Source organism: Schistocerca serialis, chromosome 2 (genome assembly GCF_023864345.2).
Source record: "Schistocerca serialis cubense isolate TAMUIC-IGC-003099 chromosome 2, iqSchSeri2.2, whole genome shotgun sequence".
NCBI classification, from domain to species: domain Eukaryota; kingdom Metazoa; phylum Arthropoda; class Insecta; order Orthoptera; family Acrididae; genus Schistocerca; species Schistocerca serialis.
In genome coordinates, this window is record NC_064639.1 from 324,458,289 (window position 1) to 324,485,021 (window position 26,733).

Sequence of the window (26,733 nt, forward strand, 5' to 3'; positions counted from 1 at the left end):
ACTACTTAACAATGTTGGGTACAGGTTTAACATGGATTCTAGACTAATATATATCCACGGATTATTCTAATTACTCCTACTTTTAATTAGATTTATTCATAATAAGATATAAATTGAAATTTTTGATTAATGTTCAAGTGAATAGTTGTGCATGTTTTACGTGTTTTATGTTACGTACATTTTGTGTGTCAATTTACGTCAGTGTTGTTAAGTTTTCCAAGCATACCTCCTCCTCTTGTGAATCTTGAATAAAGCATTCGGTATTGCTAGCTGAAATTTATTGCAGGATTCAAATAGTTTCTCTCTCCTCTCTCATTCCTCGTACCAAATTCATATTGTCCTGTAATGCTTTTCTCTACTCATTCCCGGCTCTCTTGCCTATTGGATTTTTATTTCCTTTTAGTTACTGAATTACCCGTTCCATGTCCTCACATACATTCTCTACTTCATCTTCAGCTAGCGACGTCAACATGTATACCTGAACTATCGTTGTCGGTGTTGATTTGCTATTGAATGTGATTAGAACAACCCTATCACTGAACTGCTCACAGTAACTCACTTCCTGTCCTACCTTCCTGTGCATAACGAATCCTACTCCTGATATACCATTTTTCTGCTGCTCTTAATATCACCTTGTATTCATATGACCAGAAATCCCTGTCTTATTTCCATTTCGCTTCACTGACTGGAGTCAGCCTTAGTATTTCCCTCTTCAGATTTTCTAGCTACCCTGCCACGTTAAAACTTCTGACATTCCACACCCCGATTTGTAGAATGTTATCCTTTCGTTCGTTATTCAATCTTTTTCTCATGGTCACCTTCCCCTTGGCAGTCCCTTCCCGGAGATCCGAATGGGGGACTGGTTCGGAATCTTTTGCAAATGGAGAGATCATCATGACACTTTTTCATTAACAGGACACATTTTCTATGGATACACATTATATTCCTTTAATGCACTGGTTTCTATTGCCTCCTGCGTCGTCATGCCGTTGATCATTGCTGATTCTTCCACCCTTAGGGGCAGTTTCCCACCGCAAGGGCAAGAGAATGCCCTTAACCTCCGTCCGCTCTTGAGCCCTCTTTGACAAGGCCGTTGGCTGAACGAGGGTGACTTCTTATGCCGGAATCTTCGGCCGCCACGACTGATAATTTTTACTGAAAATTTTAGCGGTGATGGGATTAGAACCCAGGATTGAGAACGTTTTGATTACTGATCAGACACGCTCAAATCACCCATAAACTCTTGTTTTATTCGTAGCAGTCTCACCGAAATCAATATTTAGCGTTTCTAAAACTTTCCTGCACTTAATTGGGTTCTTATAGCAAAATTTAATACAAATTTTTTCTATCCATTTCTAACGAAATAAATAAACGCCGATACTATCGCAGCACATGTAACCTTTTTCACTGCTGTCAACAAATATCTGATATGGCTAACAGTGTACATATACTTTCCAGACATGTTTACCAACACGATGAAAAATGGCACCAATCGCTCTAATACAACAAGGGAAATTACAAAATTCCTGTTATTTTTGTAACACACCTCATTTGGACCCAGATCGTAGTTTATTAATGAAGTTACAGAAGGATGAAATTCAAGAGAATCGTTAGAAGTGTAGTGTCGTACGACTGCGCCACGTCGATCAGCCGTCAGCGTTAAGTGACGCACAGCTCGGCTACGGCTATTGTGCGTGCCTCGGCAGGCGTATGATGCGTTTGTCCACGCACCGAGCAACGCCAGCGGCTACCACGTCAGGCACTTAACGACCTGGCGAGAAGAGAAGCATGCCTTCCACAACACCAAGCGTTGCAAACGAATCCATTTCACATTAGCGTATCCACTTTCAAGTGCACGGGCCTAAATCTCTGCGGAGACGCTCACAAGCAGGAGTGTAAGAGTAACGATTAAGCTTTTACTGTACTTGGTATTGTCAAGAAACATACCTGTTACGAAGTATTCGATACTCGTTAGTGGATCCATTATGTATAGCGCATCTGTAACATGCCGTTACAACTGAGCAATGAGCGCGCCGCTGTTTGTTCACAAATGAATGGTGTAACAGGGGACGGAGCGGTACCTGCCGACAGATATGGGCCAAATGATTGTTTTGGGATATCAGACATCGTGGGGAAAATTATTTGTCGGAGTCAGATTTGATTTCGCAACTGTGAAAGTAAAGTACAGTATGGGATGGTTTTCGTGTTAGAGTTTGGGTGTGACGAAATATATATTCTGTTTCTAGTGGTAGTGAAAGTGTGGTACTCTGAGGTAGACGGAAATAAACCATCACAAGCTGGTCGATGTATTTTTTTTTTATTTAATTTGTTGTAGATTCCCCTCTAACTGAGTATGACTGTTGGAATAAATCACATTTAGCTTTGTTTCCTGGCTCTTCTCCAAAAAAAAAAAAAAAAAAAAAAAAAAAAAAAAAAACTCACAGTTTATTTCTTTCTGTTCAGAGATATTTGGATTTCAGAACTAAATTATACACTACATTACGTTAATGTGGATTCGCGCGACAAGTGTAACAAGTTTTGGCAAATTTATGACGAATTCAAACAAATTAATTTGACATAAATAAAATCATACAGAAACTAATCTAAAAAACTTTAAATTTATATATTAAATACAAATAAAGTGCCTGAATAAAGGGTTACCTTGGTAGGAAAAATCAAGTAAATAAAATTACCTTCATTAAACCAATTACATTACCTCCCTTAGTATCAAAAACTAATGTGCATCATACACCTTAATGTAAAAAGGTAAGCTAAAAAAGCTAATAGGTTCATACCCCATTTATAGAGGAATAAATCTTATCCTTTTTAATCACCAACAAAGCTACGAAACTTCTCTTCCTATCAACAATATCGATAGGAACGATCCTGTCCATTTCATCAAATTCCTCTAATCTCTCCACTCGCCTCAGAAGACAATTTTAATTTTATGATCGAAATGAACACTTAGCAAAAAACGTAGGTCAGTCGAACAAAGTATACAAATTCCCGCACAAGTTATTCACGCCATGTGTTGCACGCGCGGAACGTTTTTCAGAGTATGGAATTGGGGAATTGCGAATGCTTCCAATTGTACCTGAGTCAGAGACGAATTGTATGCGGGAGAGAAAACGTAGCGACCGACAAAATGCATTCGTTACTATGTGCCACCAGCGACTTGCTCCGCTGAGAATGAAAAATTGGAGGAATACGAAACTATCGATTCGGGTACGGACTGCATGCGGAGAAGAAAACATGCGAGTAAAGGAAACTTACAGGCAGTAACGAAACGGTATTTCACGTGTCATTGAATAATTATTCCTCACAAGGGAAAATCCCCATCGCATCCTCCTCAGAACAGCCCAATAGATAGCGCGTCAAAAACTGATCACTGATATAGCATGAAAATAAGAAGGAAGTGTACTGAACTGTGAAGAAAGAGGCAAAACAGAAACAGTGAACGCTCGAAGCTCAAGAAGTGCAATATAGAACGCGCTGGAAGAAACACAGCGTTCTCGTTGAATGGTCGCTGTACTGGGCTGCAAACCGCCACATCCGTGTTCAAAACTCCCTCGTCCCCAATTTTTTTCGTCGGTTTCAAAAAATTATGAACCGTTCGTCCGGTCATTGACGTGTCAGTTATCCTCCTATAGTCTTGGAAATTGTCGTACTACACGTTTGTTACAGAATATGAGTCACGTGGTAAGAATATATTGCCGTCGCAAGAAAATGTGATGAATAGTGAGAGCAGGCGAGATGCCGCATAAACCTTTCACAGAAATGAAAACAACAAATGATCGAGTGTGAACTATGTTACAACAAATGAATTCAAGAGCCAGAACTTCCAAAGCAGTACGTAAGCGTCATAACACATGGTACTTGTGTAGAACAAATAAATGGTTCAAATGGCTCTGAGCACTATGGGACTTAACATCTTAGGTCATCAGTCCCCTAGTACTTAGAACTACTTACACCTAACTAACCTAAGGACATCACATACATCCATGCCCGAGCCAGAATTCGAACCTGCTACTGTAGCAGTCCCGCGGTTCCGGACTGCGGCGCCTAGAACCGCACGGCCACCGCGGCCGGCTAGAACAAATACACAGTGTGATCAAAAGTGTCCGGACACCCCCAAAAACATACATTCTTCATATTAGGTGCAATGTGCTGCCACCTACTGCCAGTTACTCCATATCAGCGACCTCAGTAGTCATTAGACATCGTGAGAGAGCAGAATGGGGCGCTCCGCAGAACTCACGGACTTCGAACGCGGTCAGGTGATTGGGTGTTACTTGTGTCATACATCTGTAAGCGAGATTTCCACACTCCTAAACATCCCAAGGTCCACTGTTTCTGATGTGGTAGTGAACTGGAAACATGAAGGGACACGTGCAGCACAAAAGTGTACAGGCCGACCTTGTCTGTTGACTGACAGAGACCGCCGACAGTTGAAGAGAGTCGTAATGTGTAATAGGCAGACATCTGTCTAGACCATCACACAGGAATTCCAAACTACATTAGGATCCACTGCGAGTACTATGACAGTTTGGTGGGAGATGAGAAAACTTGGATTTCATGTTCGAGAGGCTGCTGATAAGCCACACATATCACCGCTAAATGCCAAACGACGCCTCGCTTCGTGTGTTTTGCCTGGCACTATCACGCCACACGCCTACGTTGATGTATTAAGCACCTTCTTGCTTCCTATTGTTGAAGAGCAATTCGGTGATGGCGATTCCATGTTTCAACATGATCGAGCACCTGTTCATAATGCACGGCCTTTGCGGAGTGGTCACACGACAATAACATCCTTGTAATGGACTGGCCTGCACAGAGTCCTGACCTGAATCCTATAGAACACCTTTGGGACGTTTTGGAATGCCGACTTCCTGTCAGGCCTCACCGAAGGGCATCGATACCTCTCCTCACTGCAGCACTCTGTCAAGAATGGGCTGCCATTCCCCAAGAAACCTTCCAGCACTTGACTGAACATATGCCTGCGAATGTTGAAGCTGTAATTAAGGCTAAGGGTGAGCTAACACCATACTGAATTCCAGTATTACCGATGGAGGGCGCCACGAACTTTTAAGTTATTTTCAGCCAGGTTTCCGGATACTTTTGATCACATAGTGTCGGAGGTACGTACGTCTGGAGGCCCCTTCATTATACCTCGCTGTTGCAAACGGATGTTACAGCACGACACAGAAATAAATCTGAATACAGCGAACAGAGACGTCAGTTACCGGACGCACTGTTCATAATTTTGTGAAAAAAATAACTTAACGAGAAAGATTTGAAAACGGATCTCCCGGTTTGCAGTCCACCTCCGTGACCATACAACCACGACTCTGTGGTTCTTCCAGTTCGCTCGATGTTCCACATATTGAGCTTGGTCTGTTCACTGTTTTTAATTTTCTTCTTTTTTCACAGTTCATTACACCTTCTTCCTGTTTTAATGCTTGATCTGTGTTCAGTTTTTCATGGGCTATCCTCTGAACCATCTTACGACTAAATCTAACGGGGGTGCGATGGGGAGTTTCCCTGCCAGTAGCAGCCATAGTCCCAAGTTCGGCACTACAGATTTCGTATTTTACGTGTTTTGGTTGCGTCATTATTATAATGTGCGTTTCCCGGCTGTACCTGTTCATAGATTACGTTATCGCAATGCTTAAATGCCCTTTTCATTCGTTAGATTTCAACTGACGTTGTTAGTCGTTCGGTGGCTTACAGCATTAACTCAGCTAGGTCCTCGGTCTTAGAGAGTTCTCTTCAGTATTGGCACCTCACTTGATTCCACTGTCGCATATCTCTCGCCCAGCACAAAGTTCCAAGCTACTGAATAAAAGCGCAGGCGACTGCCGTACATAAGATGGCTAAAGTAACGGACCCAAAAACCTGCAGACCAACATCCTTAACAGCTGCTTACTGCAGAATTCTTGAGCATATTCCAAGTTTAAGAACACAATAAATTTCCTCGGCAGAGAAAAGCTTCTCTCCACAAATCAGTTCAGATTCATAATGTATCGTTCGTGCTGTAATTGGCTTGTCATTTTCCCGTACCATATTTGTCATACGAACTATCGATGAAAGGACAACAGCACAGTTCATATTACCAGATTTCCGGAAAGAACCCAGTACATATCCTCAACAGCAGGTGTTCATGAGAGTTAAGGGCATCGCCAGAAGTGCCCGAGGAAAGTGTGATACGACCGCTGTTAATCTCTATATTCATAAATGATGTGACGGCTAGGGGGAGCACCAATCCGAAACTGCTTGCTGATAACATTGTAGTGTACGGGAAAGTGCAGTAGTTGATTAACTGTAGGAGGATACAGGATGACTTGGACAGAATTTTCTATTTGGTGTGATGAAAGGCAGATTGCTCCAAATGTGGACAACTGTAAGTAAATGCAGATCAGTAACCACAAAAAAAAAAAAAAAAAAATTCATCGAAGATTCGAATATGGTATTAGTGGTGTGTTGTTTGACAAAGTGATCTCGATTAAATATCTAGGCATGATGTTGATAGTGACATGAAGTGCAACGAGCACGTAGGGTTTGTTGTAGGGAAGGAGAATGTCGAAAATTCTAGGAAAGTGAGTCTCGTTTATAATGGAGACCATGAACAGAACTCTTGTGCGACCCTTTCTTGAGTACTGTTCGAGTGTTTGGAATCCGACCAGGTCGAATTAAAAGAGGACATCTAATCAATTAAGAACCCAACCGTATAGCCGTGCACGTTAGTACGCTGATTTCGGGATCCACGGAGTTGCTCCGGACCCGAGTCGAATACACCTGGTGGATTGACGACGAAGGCTGAATGTGTAGGCCAGCCTGGATGTAGCTTTTGGGCGATTTCTCAAGTCCAGCTAGGCGAATACCGGGATGGTACCTGTCTCAGTACGATTCGCATACATTTAGAAAATTTTGAGCACATTCATATGGGATAATGCTAAATACAGACATGGGGGTTACACAAATTCCGTGCTAGGGGGAAAGGGGTGCTGACAAGAAAGGCATCCTGCCACCCTCTACCACTAACATTACCAAATTCAATAATTAACACCAGGAAAGAAAGTCAAAGCAATTCAAAGGTGTGGTATTAGATGGTGGTAAATTCGTATGGGACCAAACTGCTGAAATCACTGGTCCCTAGGCTTACACACTACTTAAGGTAACTTTAACTTACGCTCAGGACATCACACACCCCCATGCCCGAGGGAGGACTCTAGCCTCCGACGGGGGGAGCCGCGCGAACCGTGCAAGGCGCCGTAGACCGCGGGCTACTCCGCGCGGCTTCAAAGCTGTGCTGCTAGATTTATTTAGGTTCGATCAGCAAGCGAGTATTTCGCCAGCGCTCTGTAAATTCAAATGTGATTCATTGGAGGGAAGGAGACATTCTTTTCGCGAAACAATACTGACCAGGTTAAAAGAGCCGGCATTTGTGTCATCAACGTATTTCTTGTGTCAGAGACCCCAAGACAGGAGAAACCAGGACATGTGTGGAATAATATACACAGTAGCTCTTCCCTCACTCCATCTATGAGTGGAACAGGAAAGGGGATGATTCATTATGGTATAGGTACCCTCCGCCTTCCGTGCTATGATGGCTTGTGGAGTATGTATGTAGATGCAGAACTAATTAACTTTTTCCCACTTTTTAGACGTAAGCTATCTGACAGATTAATCAATCAGATTGTGACATTACTGTCACATATCGCTACACAGAATTGTAACATTCTCCGCCGTTATTGCGTGTTATTACTTTGTTAGTACAGGACTTGTCTGCTAGGGAGAAAAGCTTTGCGTTTTTCGCGCTGTGACGGTGCTGTAGGAGAGATGCAAGGACCCAAACAGTTTTCGTAGAAGTGAGGCTGCTACCTGCTTTTTGTTACTATGGACAGAGCCGGCACCCTGGCCTAGCTGCTGGCAGAGGACCACTATGCCACCACAATAATTTAGTTGGCATTTTTGTCTTTTCTGTATGGACATCAAAGGCCAAAACGCCACGGCACCGCCGCACCAGCGTGAGAATGACAGTTGCTTTGCTCCAAAATTTTGGTTATCCAATCGAATTGAGTCGCCCTACTACCATGCTTGACGTCAAGGGCCTGAACAATCGAGGAAACACTGCTCCAGGCTAGAGTTTGTTCTTGTGCGTTTTGTACTCCATGAGTGAAAAGTTTCTGCTATGTTCGCCTGTTCTTTTCTTTTCGTGAAATTAGCGATATTGTTACCTGTCACACTGGCAACAGCTTTGAGTCGTCCCGTCCATCTAAAGTCGTTGTTAAAAGAAAAATAGAGCCTGGAGGGCTGTGAACTTAGATTGGGGGCTTTCGCAGCTGGGCATCATTGACAGGGAATCATCTCTAGCTGGTGCTGACTAGCAAAAGTTAGCTGATTCGGAGAAATAGAGTATCGCAGTTTGGGGCAATATGATCTACATTCTCAGCAACTGATTACTTTTTACTTCGCTACTCAATTTGTGTAGCTTAATTTTGTTAAATCTGGCGACGTCTCTCTGTTAACTTTCATTTCGTGAGCTGGCCAAATGAGCAGATGTTGTTGCGCTTTGTCCTCACAGTCTTACTCACTTTTTGGTACCTCGCTACCGTGTTAGTCATTTTGTAAAGTGGTTTGAGTTTCAAAGAACTTAGCTCTCTGTTAATTTTGTTATGATTTATGTCAGTTATTAGAGCAAATAAATAACTGTTAATCTCAGTCTTGTCTCAGATAACAAGACCCCTCACTGCCCTGTGACTTTTCGTGGTTATATGACCCAAAAATAACGAAAATAACCTACTGCACATCCAATTTATTGCTGTAACTTTGGCGGTGGTTTCCTTGTATACAGCTGCCAAACTCAGTGGTCAGTTGTATCAAGAGTTCAGAGAAAGAACGAGCAGTGCACTCGCTTGTCTTTCACTACGAAAGACTTCTTTTATAACGATCACTCTCTTACGCCCCTAGAGTCAGATCTGGGACACACCATATACAACTTTCAAGTTTATTCAAGGAGCATGTGCGTATGACTAGAGGTTCGAGAAAGTGTCCATATAATTAGTAATCACGCTTAAAATTTATTTCACCATCAGTAGTTTGTATGACAGTCTGTTAGTGCAAAGACATCGGCACTCCAAAGCATGTTATTGCATTGTTCACAAATTGTCATCTGTGGTGGTGACCCACATTCATATTCTCGACTGAGGTTTGCGTTTTGCCCACAATCATTTTAAGTGAATAGTACGATTATTTCCTCCACAGACCCTTGGTCACGTTTCTTTACCATCCTCGTCCAGACTAGCTATTACAGCCTCTCTAATGCCCTTCACGTTCCCAGAATGAATTCTAACGTTCCTTTCTCTTTCTCTAGAATGATGCACTGCTCGCTATATTCTACTGTGTATTTAAGGCAAGAAAGTGACAATACCCTCAGATCTTGATATAAATTAAAACAATATTTTATTCAACAATCCTTGTTGCTGCTGCTGCTGATTAGCTGATAACCACTGGTTATCAATCTGGTATTCATTCCCTTCTCCCCTCCCAGGATGGAAGCTGTGTATCCCATCTGTATGCATGTAGAGTTAATCCTAAGTGCAACTGTGTGAACATTTTCTAAATGCTTGCTTAACGTTTATCGGAGGCGATACGTGGGTACCAACCCTGTATTCAGCTATTGGTATGTGGGAAAACATCTAAAAACCATTTCTTAGTTGCTCTTCTCACCCGCCCTCGAACCGGATTCGATCCGGGTCAGGCTGCCGGCATGTGTCCGGGAAGCGGTATGTCAGCGCCGTGTACAGAGTCGGAAATAGCAACACGATACACATAACCTCAATAAAAATAGCTTCTGCTAGTATTTCTAGCTCTGTTATCAGTGTAGTGAAAATCGGAAGAAATAACTACTGGACACGCACGCTGTTCAGTAGTATAACTACGGAGAAAGTAATTTCTTTTCTCGAAGCAATTACTTCTGTGTTAATTGTATGATATATTTATTTATACGAGGGGCATTCTATAAGTAATGCAACACATTTTCTCAGCCAATTTAGGTTGAAAAAATCGCGGAACTTTTTTTGTGGGACGTCGTGGAATATTCTCGCCTCAGCCTCTGTAGTTTCATCAAGTACCGAATCGTGGCGGCGCTATCGTAGCCTTTGAAATGGCGTCTGCAAAGGAGGTGCATTCCGAGCAGAGAGCTGTCACGGAGTTTATTTTGGTAGAAAACCAGAGCATCGCAGATATTCATAGGCGCGTGCAGAATACCTACGGAGACGTGGCAGTGAACAAAAGCACGGAGAGTCGTTGGGCAATACGTCTGCCAACATCGGAAGGTCGCGCTTGCTCGTCCGATATCGCTATCCAATGACTTGTCAGTGTACATGGGACTGTGGGTCTGGTCAATTTCATACAACTACACCTGTTTTAGTTGCCGCAATCAGCTTCTAGGCTGGAACTCTCCGTAATTGTAGTGGGTATCAGAACAGTATACAGAGATGAATAGCTTCTCCTTTTGAGGATTTCCTGATACATTAACGTCACTTAAAGAATCTGTCTGAAGTTGCCAGAAGTTTCTCTCAGAATGGCGTTAATAGTTATCTGATAACAATTACACGGCGCGTGATCACGTATTCACTTGGCCGCGGAGTTCTCGAGGCACGCTTGTAGCGCGGCAGATACAGAGCGAGATTAGCAGCACGCGACAGGAGTTCGCTCGCGCTACGCCAGACACGCGACAATCGCTTTCCAGCGCCCGCTAACGACTTCCGCGAGCCCGCAGCTTCGCGCCTTTCTTTTTCACTCGGCACCGCGTACTCGCACAACTTTTCGCGCCCTTTTGTTATCACTCTCACATTCACTCTCCTTTTTTTTCCCCCGAGCGCGTACGCGGAGAGCTGCAGGGCTGAACTGTGTGACATTATCAAGCGAGCCAAAGGTCACAGTTGAACCCGTTAGAACGCTCGCCGACAGGTCAGCGTGATTACGAAACTCCATCACCGTGAAAAAGTTCCTAGCGTCTCTTTTTTACCTGTGAACTAGAGTTTAGCGTCCGGTAAAAGATTCGAATGGTCCTTTCGTCGCTGCATAGCACCGATTGCGAGTAGCAATTAAAAGTTTTTGTATGTCACTAGCGTGCAGTGGAAGTACGCCAATTACTTCTCTCCCTCACCCTCTCCCTCCGTCCCTCCATCCCCCCCCTCTCTCTCTCTCTTTCTCATCTTCAAACAGCGATTTTTCAACTACGAGCTATCAGCCATCTACTCTAGTTTGTCCGTGCAGCAATTGACCCACTGCGAGTACGAAGTCAGCAAAACTAATTCCAGCTACTTCAGTGTAACATCTCAGTATACTAATAGAATAAATAAATCCGCTTCGGTTGCCAGTAATCGTGTCGCGCTATCGAGGCAGACGCCACGGTTGCTGGTCCTACCTCCCATGTTTCCATAATTGTATGGTGGCAGCTGAAGATGAAGCTTTAGGCAGTGGAACCGGTAGTGCAGCAAAGAAGGAATTACTAGCAACTGAGGCGGACGATCAAATATTTCATCTCAGGATACCTAGTCACAGTTAATACCTGTGAATAATTGTGTGTGTGTGTGTGTTTTATGAGCAGGCAGCGTTAAGAAGTGGACGTGCATAGTATGTTGTTGTATCACAAATCGCTGTGGAGCAACATGTCTAAATCAAACGCTCTGTGGTTGCCTGCCGCAACTTGATTGTAATGAAAAACACGGATAGTTCTTTTCTGGAAAAAATCATCACGGGTGACGATACTGTGTGTTGTCGACACGAACCTACCACAAATCGAGAAAGTGCAGAAAGTCACACGAAAGGTGAACGCTTAAATGACCGATATTCAAGCCAATGTGAGGGACGACTTGGACCACATCCCAAAGAAGAAATGGCAGTTTCACATCGTTGTATCAAAGATTTGCACTTTGTAAACAAGTTCGAAAGGGGGGAGGGGGGGGGGGAGGAGACTACGACGAACATCTGAAGTATTAAAACCGCCATCTTAAATTTTCTCTAATTTTTTACTGATCCAGTCTCGAAACTCTTTTGAACTGATGAGCATATGAGACTACGTTACCACTCGGATTAGTGATGATAATGCAAGATCATTTCATTAAGACGGTTGAAGAACATGGGAGTGTGACAAAGCTTTTTACAGTATTGCATTGTTTGTTGTTGTGGTCTTCAGTCCTGAGACTGGTTTGATGCAGCTCTCCTTGCTACTCTGTCCTGTGCAAGCTTCTTCATCTCCCAGTACTTACTGCAACCTACATCCTTCTGAATCTGCTTAGTGTATTCATCTCTTGGTCTCCCTCTACGATTTTTACCCTCCACACTGCCCTCCGATGCTAAATTTGTATCCCCTGATGCCTCAGAGCATGTCCTACCAACAGGTCCCTTCTTCTTGTCAAGTTGTGCCACAAACTCCTCTTCTCCCCAATTCTGTTCAATACCTTCTCATTAGTTATGTGATCTACCCATCTAATCTTCAGCATTCTTCTGTAGCACCACATTTCGAAAGCTTCTATTCTCTTCTTGTCCAAACTATTTATCGTCCATGTTTCACTTCCATATATAGTTACACTCCATACAAATACTTTCAGAAACGACTTCCTGACACTTAAATCTATACTCGATGTTAACAAATTTCTCTACTTCAGGAAAGCTTTCCTTGCCATTGCCAGTCTACATTTTATATCCTCTCTACTTCGACCATCATCAGTTATTTTTCTCCCCAAATAGCAAAACTCCTTTACTACTTTAAGTGTCTCATTTCCTAATCTAATTCCCTCAGCATCACCCGACTCATTTTGCTTTTGTTGAAGTTCATCTTATATCCTCCTTTCAAGACACTGTCCATTCTGTTCAACTGCTCTTCCAAGTCCTTTGCTGTCTCTGACAGAATTACAATGTCATCGGCGAACCTCAAAGTTTTTATTTCTTCTCCATGGATTTTAATACCTACTCCGAATTTTTCTTTCGTTTCCTTTACTGCTTGCTCAATATAGAGATTGAATAACATCGGGGAGAGGTTACAACCCGGTCTCACTCCCTTCCCAACCACTGCTTCCCTTTCGTGCCCCTCGACTCATATAACTGCCATCTGGTTTCTGTACAAATTGTAAATAGCCTTTCGCTCCGTGTATTTTACGCTTGGCACCTTTAGAATTTGAAAGAGAGTGTAGTGTACATATTTCCATGTAGTCAGCGCGTACACAACTTTCCCACTAGAGTGCGCCCCGCTAAGCACAACAGCGCAGGCGCAGCGCTCGTCCGTCTCCTCACTACAAGATGGCGCTGCCTCAAGAGACGGACCAAATTCTGCTTCCGCCGATCCACGTATTAATATGTAATGCAGCCAATGAGATCGCTGCTAACGTAGAACCTTTTCTCCTCGCGGATCACACTCGCGCAGTGATACCTGATCGCTCGAGGTATTATAACGAGTGTACAGACCTCCGATTAGTCAGTCTGCATGAGTCTGTACGAGTCTGCATTTATCTGCACATGTCTGTACCAGTCTACATTAGTGTGTACCAGTCTATAGTCAAGTTTCAGTCTGCGCCTAATAAGAGTCCTTTATATAGCCATGAAGATAAATGTATAGACACTCTCAAGTATCAGATATGTGGGAACAAGATTAACGTACCCAGACCAAAGGAACTTCAGATTGTGAATTGTAAATAGCATCCAGAATCAAGTTACGTAATGTCTATGCTTTTTATTATTTTAATAAATGTGTGTGAAAATTAATCAAGTTCTGTTTAAAGTTGGTCACCGTCAATCTGCTACTCTAAGCGTGCAAGTGGCATTTCTATCGTCTAACGGCAGAAGATGAACACGCCACGGTAAGACCACGAGACATATTGCTGACACTCTCCTACTTCGTTAGAGCGACAAGTCAAACAATCTGATGGTGTGTGTACCGAAGGTCTTACAGTACGCACACCACAGAGAGTATGCCAGTCAACATTGTCAAAAGCTTTCTCTAAGTCTACAAATGCTAGAAAAGTAGGTTTGCCTTTCCTCAATCTTTCTTCTAAGATAAGTCGTAAGGTCAGTATTGTCTCACGTGTTCCAACATTTCTACGGAATCCAAACTGATCTTCCCCAAGGCCGGCTTCTACCAGTTTTTCCATTCATTTACTCAGCACTTTCACATACAAGAGCGCGGAGCGAACTGCCTGCGCCAGAACACATACAGTATATACACAGCTACAGAACATTCCAGTACAATGATTATTGACATTTGTGGGCACTTCTAGAAGGTACTCGAACCGAATACAAAAATTAAAATGGTACAGTCCACGTGAGTTTTGAACTCACGATCCTCCATTCAACAGTTTAGTATCATAACCACTAAACGGCGCTACTACTCAGCTTCTTCTGCGACAATATTCTTTGAAGACTTATTTTTAACTGACGATAGGCAAGTAATTTAGGTTTTGTAGGTGTTTTACACAGTCAAGTCAAATTAATGTGACCAATGCCTGTGTTTGAGGTCAAAGTGAAATGAACGCACACACACACACACACACGCGCGCTCGCGCGCGCTTCAAGCGGCAGTGCTGGTATTTGAGGGTCGGGGGACGCGGAAAACAGTGCAGTCGTTCTTGTAATAAGAAAACAGAGCGATTTATCTGACGTACAAAAGGGCATGATCACTGGCATTTGGTCCAAGGGTGGAAATGTTTCCGAAACGAGCATGGTAAACTAGCGTTATCCGAAACCGGTCCCGAGACAACTGCGGTGCACCAAGGGCCACATATGACAGGAGTGAACGACGGCTGTGGAAATGTGTGTTGGCGAACAGACTTGCAACTGTTGAGCAGCTGACCGCCAAAATGAACTAAAGGGCTACAAAAATCGTGTCCTCAACGAACGTGCAGCGATCGGTACTTTGCAAGGGCCTCTGCAGCAGGCGCCTGTGCGTGCACCCGTGCCGACTGGTGTTCATCGGTGACGACGGCTGCAATTTCGACACCAATGCCACAATTGGACGTCCACTGATTCGCGACAGGCGGCCTTTTCAAATTGATTACTTTTTATGCACCATTGGACAGATGGCTGTTGGCGTATACGGCGTGAAACGTTTAAAAGCAAACACAATGCAACAATCGTCGGAGAGGTTCAGGCTGGAGAAGGGCGAGTTACGATCTCAGGAGTGTTTCCGCAGCATTCCATGGGTGATCTCGTTATTCTGGAAGGAACACTGGATCAACTCAAGTAAGCATCTGTCTACATCTACATCTACATACATACTCCGCAATCCACCATACGGTGCGTGCCGGAGGGTACATCGTACCACAACTAGCATCTTCTCTCATGCTCCACTCCCAAACAGAACTAGGGAAAAATGACTGCTTATATGCCTCTGTACGAGCCCTAATCTCTCTTATCTTATCTTTGTGGTCTTTCTGCGAAATGTAAGTTGGCGGCAGTAAAATTGTACTGCAGTCAGCCACAAATGCTGGTTCTCTAAATTTCCTCAGTAGCGATTCACGAAAAGAACGCCTCCTCTCCTCCAGAGACTCCCACCCGAGTTCCTGAAGCATTTCCGTAACACTAGTGTTATGATCAAACCTACCAGTAACAAATCTAGCAGCCCGCCTCTGAATTGCTTCTATGTCCTCCCTCAATCCGACGTGATAGGGATCCCAAACGCTCGAGCAGTACTCAAGAATAGGTCGTATTAGTGTTTTATAAGCGGTCTCCTTTACAGATGAACCACATCTTCCCAAAATTCTGCCAATGAACCGCAGACGACTATCCGCCTTCCCCACAACTGCCATTACATGCTTGTCCCACTTCATATCGCTCTGCAATGTTACTCCCAAATATTTAATCGACGTGATTGTGTCAAGCGCTACAGTACTAATGGAGTATTCAAACATTACAGGAATCTTTTTCCTATTCATCTGCATTAATTTACATTTATCTATATTTAGAGTTAGCTGCCATTCTTTACACCAATCACAAATCCTGTCCAAGTCATCTTGTATCCTCCTACAGTCACTCAACGACGACACCTTCCCGTACACCACAGCATCATCAGCAAACAGCCGCACATTGCTATCCACCCTATCCAAAAGATCATTTATGTACATAGAAAACAACATCGGACCTACCACACTTCCCTGGGGCACTCCAGATGATACCCTCACCTCCGATGAACACTCACCATCGAGGTCCTTATGGACCATGTCCATTCCTACACGCAGTCTGTTTTTCCTCAACTCCTTGGCATCCACCAGCAGTAAAATGCAACGTGTCACATAGCTCGCAGTGTACGTGCATGGTGCGAAGAACACCACGATGAGCTCACCGTACTTCCCTGCCTGCCGGACTCCCTTAATTTACAGCCAACCGACAATTCATCGATGACATCGATCGAGCTATTCGCGTCATGGATCCCGAACCGAGATAAGTACAGTAGCGAAGCTGATTATGGCGCTGGAGTCGGCATGGCTCCACATCCCTATTCCTACTTCTCAGCCGGCCGGGGTGGCCAAGTGGTTCTAGATGCTACTGTCTGGAACCGCGCGACTGCTACGGCCGCAGGTTCGATACCTGCGCCGGGCATGGCTGTATGTGATGTCCTTAGGTTAGTTAGGTTTAAGTACTTCTAAGTTCTAGGGGACTGATGACCTCAGAAGTTAAGTCGCATAGTGCTCAGACCATTTGAGCCATTTTGAACTACTTCCCAGAACCTCAACCACTACGAGGTGCATTCAAGTTCTAACGCCTCCGATTTTTTTTCTAATTAACTACTCACCCGAAATCGTTGAAACTGGCGTTACTTCTCGTCTAAATCGCCCTGCAGACGTACACATTTTTCACAACGCTGACGCCATGATTCCATGGCAGCGGCGAAGGCTTCTTTAGGAGTCTGTTTTGACCACTGGAAAATCGCTGAGGCAATAGCAGCACAGCTGGTGAATGTGCGGCCACGGAAAGTGTCTTTCATTGTTGGAAAAAGCCAAAAGTCACTAGGAGCCAGGTCAGGTGAGTAGGGAGCATGAGGAATCACTTCAAAGTTGTTATCATGAAGAAACTGTTGCGTAACGTTAGCTCGATGTGCGGGTGCGTTGTCTTGGTGAAACAGCACACGTGCAGGCCTTCCCGGACGTTTTTGTTGCAGTGCAGGAAGGAATTTGTTCTTCAAAACATTTTTGTAAGTTGCACCTGTTACCGTAGTGCCCTTTGGAACGCAATGGGTAAGGATTACGCCCTCGCTGTCCCAGAACATGAACACCATCATTTTTTCAGCACTGGCGGTTACCCAAAATTTTTTTGGTGGCGGTGAATCTGTGTGCTTCCATTGAGCTGACTGGCGCTTTGTTTCTGGATTGAAAAATGGCATCCACGTCTCATCCATTGTCACAACCGACGAAAAGAAAGTCCCATTCATGCTGTCATTGCACGTCAACATTGCTTGGCAACATGCCACACGGGCAGTCGTGTGGTCGTCCGTCAGCGTTCGTGGCACCCACCTGGATGACACTTTTCGCATTTTCAGGTCGTCATGCAGGATTGTGTGCACAGAACCCACAGAAATGCCAACTCTCGAGGCGATCTGTTCAACAGTCATTCGGCGATCCCCCAAAACAATTCTCTCCACTTTCTCGATCATGTCGTCAGGCCGGCTTGTGCGAGCCCGAGGTTGTTTCAGTTTGTTGTCACACGATGTTCTGCCTTCATTAAACTGTCTCACCCACGAACGCACTTTCGACACATCCATAACTCCATGACCACATGTCTCCTTCAGCTGTCAATGAATTTCAATTGGTTTCACACCACGCAAATTCAGAAAACGAATGATTGCACGCTGTTCAAGTAAGGAAAACGTCGCCGTTTTAAGTATTTAAAACAGTTCTCATTCTCGCCGCTGGCGGTAAAATTCCATCTGCCATACAGTGCTGCCATCTCTGGGACGTATTGACAATGAACGCGGCCTCATTTAAAAACAATGTGCATGTTTCTATCTCTTTCCAGTCCAGAGAAAAAAAATCGGAGGCCTTAGAACTTGAATGCACCTCGTATTTTCCTTCGCCTCATGCAGCAGTCCGCACAGCAAAACGTGATTATTCAGGCTTTTGACAGGTGGTCACATTAACGTGACTAGACCGTGTATTAAAACACGAAATAATGACCCAGTGACACAACTGGTTCTCCTTATTTCTAAGACTCTTTTTTTATAGACTGATAAAATAATTCTGAAGCAATTCTAATTCAGTGCATCGCGAGTGCTGCTTACAACTCCTTCTCAGAAAAGAAAGCTAACTGTTCATATTGAGGTTAGACACTTGTTACAAAACATGTTTCCCCTGATCCACCCTTCTCATTACCGACACTTGCTTCGCCCATATCTTTCACGCCTATCTGAAATGAAAGTGCAACAAAGTTACAATGAGAGCACTTGATTGCTGGAGGGCTGACTTAAGAACTGGCAGAAATCTGAAGACTTCATGCTGCTGTTCCTTTGTTGCTGATCGCTTCCACAAATAATAATAATAATAATAGTAACAATACTAACAATGTGCAGGCCCTGCAGCGATGTAGTAGTCATTACGCTTGTGTTGTGCTGTTAGTTACTTTATACTTTATTTACTGTTGCGGAGCGAATAATGAAGCAATTGTGGGTCTATTGCGGGAACTACCTACAACTTGGAGAAATCAGTTTCATGAGCTGGCCGGCCAGAGTGGCCGAGCGGTTCTAGGCGCTATAGTCTGGAACCGCGAGGCCGCTACGGTCGCAGGTTCGAATCCTGCCTCGGGCATGGATGTGTGTGATGTCCTTAGGTTAGTTAGGTTTAATTAGTTCTAAACCTAGGGGACTGATGACCTCTCATGTTAAGTCCCATAGTGCTCAGAGCCATTTGAACCATTTTTTCATGAGATTTTAATCATATGTGATGTTCATGTCTCAAATTTACTGTTATAGACATATGGTACAAAGTACTAAGTATGTGTGAAATGGATAGACAACTTGAGCAAGATGTTTTTCACACATCTGCTACACAAGACATAAGCTCCACCAGATTGCGTCACACATTAACGCTAGTATTTGAAAAAAAAAGTCATTGTTAGTAACTCTTGTAAGCAGAATTTTAAGAAACAGTGATAATAGTAACGATCTTTTGAAACGAATTTAGTTTCGTCACCGAAATACAATGGGACACTTTTATTTTTATGCATCAGAAAATTTAATTACCTCCAGGTTGAGAACTATTGATTTAGTATAATGTACTCCGTTTTATTATTCAAAAATGTTTCTCTCCACTCAGGTATTTGAAGATACTCATAAAATATTCGGTTTGTAAATAATAGATTTCAGCCATCAGTCGTCTTTTTTAAATTTTATTGGGACAACTAGATTTCAGCTAGAAACTAGCCATTCTCAGTGCACTACCATTTTTACCAATGCATGTAATGCCTGTTGGTCGGGTCATTGAACTGTGGACGTAGCATTGGTCAAAAATGATAGTGCATTGAGAATGGCTAGTTTCTAGCTGAAATCTAGATCTGCCAATAAAATTTAAAAAGTACTACCGATAGCTGAAGTCTATTATTTACAAGTCAATATAACAGTCGCTGCGTGCACCAGCCTTCTGAATGGAAGGTAACCTGATGAAATATTCGGTTGGCTGGAAAAATTGTGTACGTCACTATGTGACTATAAACTAAATTAATATAAGCAAATTCACCTTTACATTAAGCAAAAGATTTTCACTACACAGGCGCTGCAACTTACTGTTCTTCGATGAAAAACCAGGAAACTCTGGGTAGTCGCTCGCACCGACCTGAAACGTGAAATTTCTGTCAGCAAACAGTACATTTAAAAAGAGCAAATCTAAAAGTTTTGTCGGTTTTACGCGACTTGGAAGCAATGTAAACTTCACTCATTATTTGGTTTCTAAGCGCTGCCAGTAGTAGTGTTTCCAGACAAAATTACAGAATTTCACATCAGTCTATTATGCTACATCTACATCTACATCTATACTCCGCGAGCCACCTTACGGTGTGTGGCGGAGGGTTGTCTTGTGACAGCCAGAGCGACAGCACCAGCAGCAGCGAGTAGTGTTTGTATAAAGCGTTTATTTTGCATTTTGTTTACGACCTTCCACTAAGGAAGGGGTTCTATTTGTGTTTATCTGCTCTGCATAGTAACTAACAGTTCTTGATAAAACTTTACGTAGTTTTCGTGTTAGATTTCTTAGTGTTTTCTTGATCGTTTAGAACAGAAAGCGCCCTAAAACCGTCTTTTGTTTGTTTCGCGGCCGTTAGCCACTAGTCACTTGAATCAGCAGTTGTCTTGTGACAGCCAGAGCGACAGCACCAGCAGCAGCGAGTACTGTTTGTATAAAGCGTTTTTGTACTTATTTGCTGCGCTTAGCTTTTAAATAGTTTTTCTGGGAAAACCTAGCGTAGTTTTCGCGTCTCGTATTTCAGTGAGTGTTTCTTGATTATCAGAGTAGCTCATCAGAAGATTATCTTGGGAATTTGTCACCGTATAGAGTAGGGTAAACATAGTCATGTGTAGGGGCTGTGGTTGTTGTGAGCGGACGCAAGGAGAATTGGCCACTCTTCGGGGGCAGGTGGAGGCTTTGTCTGTTAGGCTCATCGAGCTCGAGGCGCAGGCGTCGGCTCGTAGTGGCGTTGGGGCAACTGTGGTGAGACCTATGCCTACTTCGGTGGCCTTGGAATCACATGGAACCCCTGATGTCGCTGCGTCTTCCGGCAGTGAGCATCTTACCGGTCAGCCATCACTCCAGGGTGAATGGCGGACAGTGGTGGGCTCGCGCGTGCCTGGCCGAAAGGCGAAGGTGGGATCTGGCCGCGTGGCAGCTGCCTTACCCCTTTCCAACAGGTACGGGGTGCTTCCTAGTGGTGATGACATCGTTTCCGAGCCACCACAGGGTGCCTCGCCTGTTGGGCCAGTGGCCGATTCTCCGGCAAGGTCCCGACAGTCACAGAGGGCGGACCTATTAGTTATAGGGAGCTCCAACGTTAGGCGGGTTATGGAGCCCCTCAGGAAAATAGCGGGTAGGTCGGGGAAGAATGCCAGTGTGCACTCGGTGTGCTTGCCGGGGGGTCTCGTCCGTAATGTGGAGGAGGCCCTTCCGGCAGCTATTGAACGCACTGGGTGTGACCGGCTGCAGATAGTAGCACATGTCGGAACGAATGACGCCTGCCGCTTGGGTTCTGAGGCCATCCTTGGTTCCTTCCGGCGGCTGGCTGATTTGGTGAAGACAACCAGCATCGCACGCGGAGTGCAAGCTGAGCTTAATATCTGCAGCATAGTGCCCAGAGTCGATCGCGGTCCTCTGGTTTGGAGCCGTGTGGAGGGTCTAAACCAGAGGCTCAGACGACTCTGCGACTATAATGGTTGCAAATTCATCGACCTCCGTTATTGGGTGGAGAACTGTAGGGCCCCCCTAGACAGGTCAGGCGTGCACTACACACCGGAAGCAGCTACTAGGGTAGCAGAGTACGTGTGGCGTGCACACGGGGGTTTTTTAGGTTAGAGGGACCCCCCCTTGGGCGAAACGATAAAATACCTGACGGCTTACCAGAGAGGACATTATCATCGTTGATAAAGAATGTCCGTCCTCAGAGACCAAAAACAGGAAAAGTTAACGTAATATTGGTAAACTGCAGGAGTATCCAGGGCAAGGTTCCTGAATTAGTATCTCTTATTGAAGGAAATAGTGCGCATATAGTATTAGGAACGGAAAGTTGGTTAAAACCGGAAGTGAACAGTAACGAAATCCTAGACACAGAATGGAATATATACCGCAAGGATAGGATAAACGCCAATGGTGGAGGAGTATTTATAGCAGTAAAGAATTCAATAATATCCAGTGAAGTTATTAGCGAATGCGAATGTGAAATAATCTGGGTTAAGTTAAGTATCAAAGGTGGGTCAGATATGATAATCGGATGCTTCTATAGACCACCTGCATCAGCAACCGTAGTAGTTGAGCGCCTCAGAGAGAACCTGCAGAACGTCGTGAAGAAGTTTCGTGATCATACTATTGTAATAGGGGGAGACTTCAATCTACCAGGTATACTGTAGAATGGGATAGTCACACAATCAGAACTGGAGCCAGGGACAGAGACTCTTGTGACATTATCCTGACTGCCTTGTCCGAGAATTACTTCGAGCAGATAGTTAGAGAACCAACTCGTGAAGCTAACGTTTTAGACCTCATAGCAACAAATAGACCGGAACTTTTCGACTCCGTGAATGTAGAAGAGGGTATCAGTGATCATAAGTCAGTGGTTGCATCAATGACTACAAGTGTAATAAGAAATGCCAAGAAAGGAAGGAAAATATATTTGCTTAACAAGAGTGATAGGGCACAAATCGCAGAATATCTGAGTGACTACCATCAAACGTTCATTTCTGAGGAAGAGGATGTGGAACAAAAATGGAAAAAATTCAGAAACATCGTCCAGTACGCCTTAGATAAGTTCGTACCGACTAAGGTCCAAAGCGAGGGGAAAGATCCACCGTGGTATAACAATCATGTACGAAAGGTACTACGGAAACAAAGAAAGCTTCATCATAGGTTTAAGAGTAGTCGAATCATAGCTGATAAGGAAAAGCTGAACGAAGCGAAAAAGAGCGTAAAGAGAGCAATGAGAGAAGCATTCAACGAATTCGAACATAAAACATTGGCAAACAATCTAAACAAGAACCCTAAAAAGTTTTGGTCATATGTAAAATCGGTAAGCGGATCTAAATCCCCTATTCAGTCACTCGTTGACCACGATGGAACCGAAACAGAGGACGACCGAAGAAAGGCAGAAATACTGAATTCAGTGTTCCGAAACTGTTTCACTGCGGAAAATCGTAACACGGTCCCTGACTTCAGCCGTCGCACGGACGCCAAAATGGAAAATATTGAAATAAACGATATCGGAATTGAAAAACAACTGCTATCACTTAGTAGCGGAAAAGCATCCGGACCAGACGAGATACCCTTAAGATTCTACAGTGATTATGCTAAAGAACTTGCCCCCTTTCTATCAGCAATTTATCGTAGATCGCTGGAAGAACGTAAAGTACCTAGCGACTGGAAGAAAGCGCAGGTCGTTCCCATTTTCAAGAAGGGTCATAAATCAGATGCGAATAATTATAGGCCTATTTCGCTTACGTCAGTCTGTTGTAGAATAATGGAACATGTTTTGTGTTCTCGTATTATGACGTTCTTAGATAATACAAATCTCCTTCATCATAACCAACATGGATTCCGCAAACAGAGATCATGTGAAACTCAGCTCGCCCTATTTGCCCAAGAAATTCACAGTGCCGTAGACACTGGCGAGCAGATTGATGCCGTATTCCTGGACTTCAGGAAGGCATTTGATACGGTTCCGCACTTACGTTTAGTGAAAAAAATACGAGCTTACGGAATATCGGACCAGGTTTGTGATTGGATTCAGGATTTCCTAGAAGAAAGAACACAACATGTCATTCTTAACGGTTCAAAATCTGCAGATGTAGCGGTAATTTCGGGAGTACCGCAGGGAAGCGTGATAGGACCTTTATTGTTTACAATATACATAAATGACTTAGTTGACAACATCGGTAGCTCCGTGAGGCTATTTGCAGATGACACGGTTGTCTACAAGAAAGTAGCAACATCAGAAGACTCGTACGTACTCCAGGAGGACCTGCAGAGGATTAATGCATGGTGCGACAGCTGGCAGCTTTCCCTAAACGTAGATAAATGTAGTATAATGCGCATACATAGGGGCAGAAATCCATTCCAGTACGATTATGCCATAGGTGGTAAATCATTGGAAGCGGTAACGACCGTAAAATACTTAGGAGTTACTATCCGGAGCGATCTGAAGTGGAATGATCACATAAAACAAATAGTGGGAAAAGCAGGCGCCAGGTTGAGATTCATAGGAAGAATTCTAAGAAAATGTGACACATCGACGAAAGAAGTAGCTTACAAAACGCTTGTTCGTCCGATTCTAGTAGCTTTATTTTATAAATACTCAAACATGTTTCAGCCGTCTGTGCCATCAACCGCGGGTAGTTTTATTCAGTTCCGTAAAATGAGAACATGTTTAAAGAACAAATTATTTTAACAAAACTGGGATAAATACAAATTGTCTGTTGTGGTTATTACTAACTTTTTCTATATTTTGGTGTTCTGCAGAACCCTCTTTACATTAATGGATACCGGGAATTTGTCATCTGCAATTAACAGATGTTACTGTGAGAGTGGTTGTGAGAAAATATTTCGCATCTATATTATGCGATTACTTACAGTTAATTTCGCACCTGCAATCTCATCTGTTGTGGAAACCCATACACTAAGTAATTTCACTGCCAGGTTACAATGTTTCACTGCACAAAACACAGCGTTTACGTTACTGCTGTGCGATAAGTCCCTGTTGATGTTCACTTAGTTTCATATCAGTTGGGCGCCAAGTTTGAACTTTGTTTACTTTTTCTCTCCCTCTGTATGTGTCTCTGTGTGTGTGTGTGGGGGGGGGGGGTGACGTTCTTTTTATCTGTCTGTGTATCTGTATAGTTCTTTTAATGTGCTAAATAATGTGCCATTGCATAGTGTAGTGTAGTGTACTCCTTTATAACCTGTATAAAAAAGCTTCCAAAATAGAAATTTTATTGCCCATATCGCAGTTGATATGTATCCTTATTACTAGTTTCAGCAAAGTTCAGATGTGAAGATGGCAATATAACTTTGCTGAAAGTAGTAATCTCGATATGTATCAAACGCAGTATGGACAGTAAAAGTTCTATTTTGGAAGTTTTTTACACTGGTATAGAGATCGTTCTCCTTCTGACAATGTCAGTTAATTACCTTTACAATCTGTTTCCTGTAGCCGATGGCTCCTGTTTATGTACCCTTTTTTCCGTTCTAAGTTTATAGTATAGGTTGTGGCTGGATTTTAGGATTTCTAAATTTGGTACTATTTTAGGTGATGGGTTTGGGCTATAAAATGGTTAACATATGTGCTAGTGGATCTGTTACTTCTAGAACTCTGAGATGTTCTGAATATCTTGTTTTAAAGTTACTGCACATATGGCCTATGTATACGACAAGATTTGTATGTGTGATCGTATATGCCTAAGTTATTGACTTTTATCTGTGAGTGTTTAGTTTTAAAATTACAAGCCCACACTTATATTATTGAACTTCATTGAGGACATAACCCAACTGACGAACTGTTTGAAGAGCAGAGTAGAAACCACCTCAGACACCATAATCGATGGAAAAAATGTGCACAACGCGTTCAGTGTTTTGAAATTACGCTGCTTTCTTGCTTGTTAATGATTTTTTGACTTGTAGCACTCTTAGAACTCCTTCGAGAGCACTTCCTGCAAAGCTGTTCTACTTAATATTTCGGGTACTGGCAGCGGTTATTAGTAAATTGTAACTGAATTTTACTATTTGGAAAAGTTATCATTTTCCAACAACAACAAAAAAGTCACAAAATTACTGCCGAGACCAAGAATATGATTTGGACCTTTTGCTTTTGTAATCTAAGCGAAGTCCGACTGTATAATCATTCCAGAGGTTAAAAAAAAATTTCAGTTGCTCATTCAATTAATACTACACCTATGCTGCCAATTGCTTCTTAGGGATTTGTTCTTTAAATAGTACTTTGTCATCATTACCAACCTCAGTAACCGCTTTATTGGCTCCCAGAACCTCACTTGCTATCGTGTAACGAACTTGTGTAAGATTTATTGTTATTCAAGCCCGTGAAAGTTAACGTTTTGCAACTAACGCCATACAGACGTACTCGTTCTTGAAGTACTCAGAACGCCAGTATATCACGAGACGTCCCACTCATGATGACTTCCTTACTTTGCAGTACATGGTAAGCTGTCACTGGCTTGACAAGAAGTGCTTATGCAGCATACTCACAGATAAAACTATGTTTCCACTAAGCATGGCTGCTTCCGTTTACGCAGTCCTCTTGATTGACGTCGTGGAGACACCCGATTCGCTGCCTACTCTTAACAACCTTGTGTCAATTTTAATTTATTTCAAGCGTTTCCTTTGGTATTGGGCTTGCTAACTCATTTCGTCCCATCTTCGTTACTACTTTTCCAGTGAAATTCAAGGCACAGTGCATAAAATAATTTTACGATCACGTTTAAATTTCAAACTACAGTCTAAGGGCCGGCAGCTGTGGCCGAGCGGTTCTAGGCGCTTCATTCTGGAACCACGCTGCTGCTACGGCCGCAGGTTCGAATCCTGCCTCGGGCATGGATGTGTGTGATGTCCTTAGGTTAGATACGTTTAAGTAGTTCTAAGACTGGGGGACTGATGACCTCAGATGTTAAGTCCCATTGTGCCTAGAATCATTTGAACCACACAGTGGAGGGAACGCTTTAGCGAATTATTGTTTTCCAGGACCGTACAAGTGCTTGAAAACGTCGCCAAAATTTCTGGCGACTGGTGGTACAGGATTGCACCACACTGCTCGTTTTTTTCGATTACGCCATTCCCAGCCATAGAAAGATTGTACCATAGAGATCAGAGCGTATGCGCAACGGCAGTTAGTACACCGTTTTCATATAAACACGATTATAAATCAAGAATCGGCTTTGCATATTTGGGTATCTTCATGATACAATAGGAAAGGAGCACTTGCTGCATGGGGCAACTTGCGTTTCACTAGCTTTTGTAGTCAGCGGTTTTACAGTGGTTTGAAGAG

At 43.4% G+C, this 26,733-nt stretch overlaps 1 protein-coding gene across 3 annotated transcripts in view; it reads right to left on the minus strand.

Moving 5' to 3' along the window:
* The window catches only part of LOC126457133 (uncharacterized), a 475,859-nt gene that overhangs the window by 291,252 nt on the left and 157,874 nt on the right, over positions 1-26,733 (minus strand). Inside the window, exon 2 of one of the 3 annotated variants that reach the window (XM_050093199.1) lies at positions 19,772-19,820. The exons of the other annotated variants lie outside the window; for them this stretch is intronic. The gene's annotated coding sequence lies outside the window, so the exon portion shown is untranslated. The remainder of the gene's footprint in view (positions 1-19,771; positions 19,821-26,733) is intronic. 3 annotated transcript variants of the gene reach the window in all.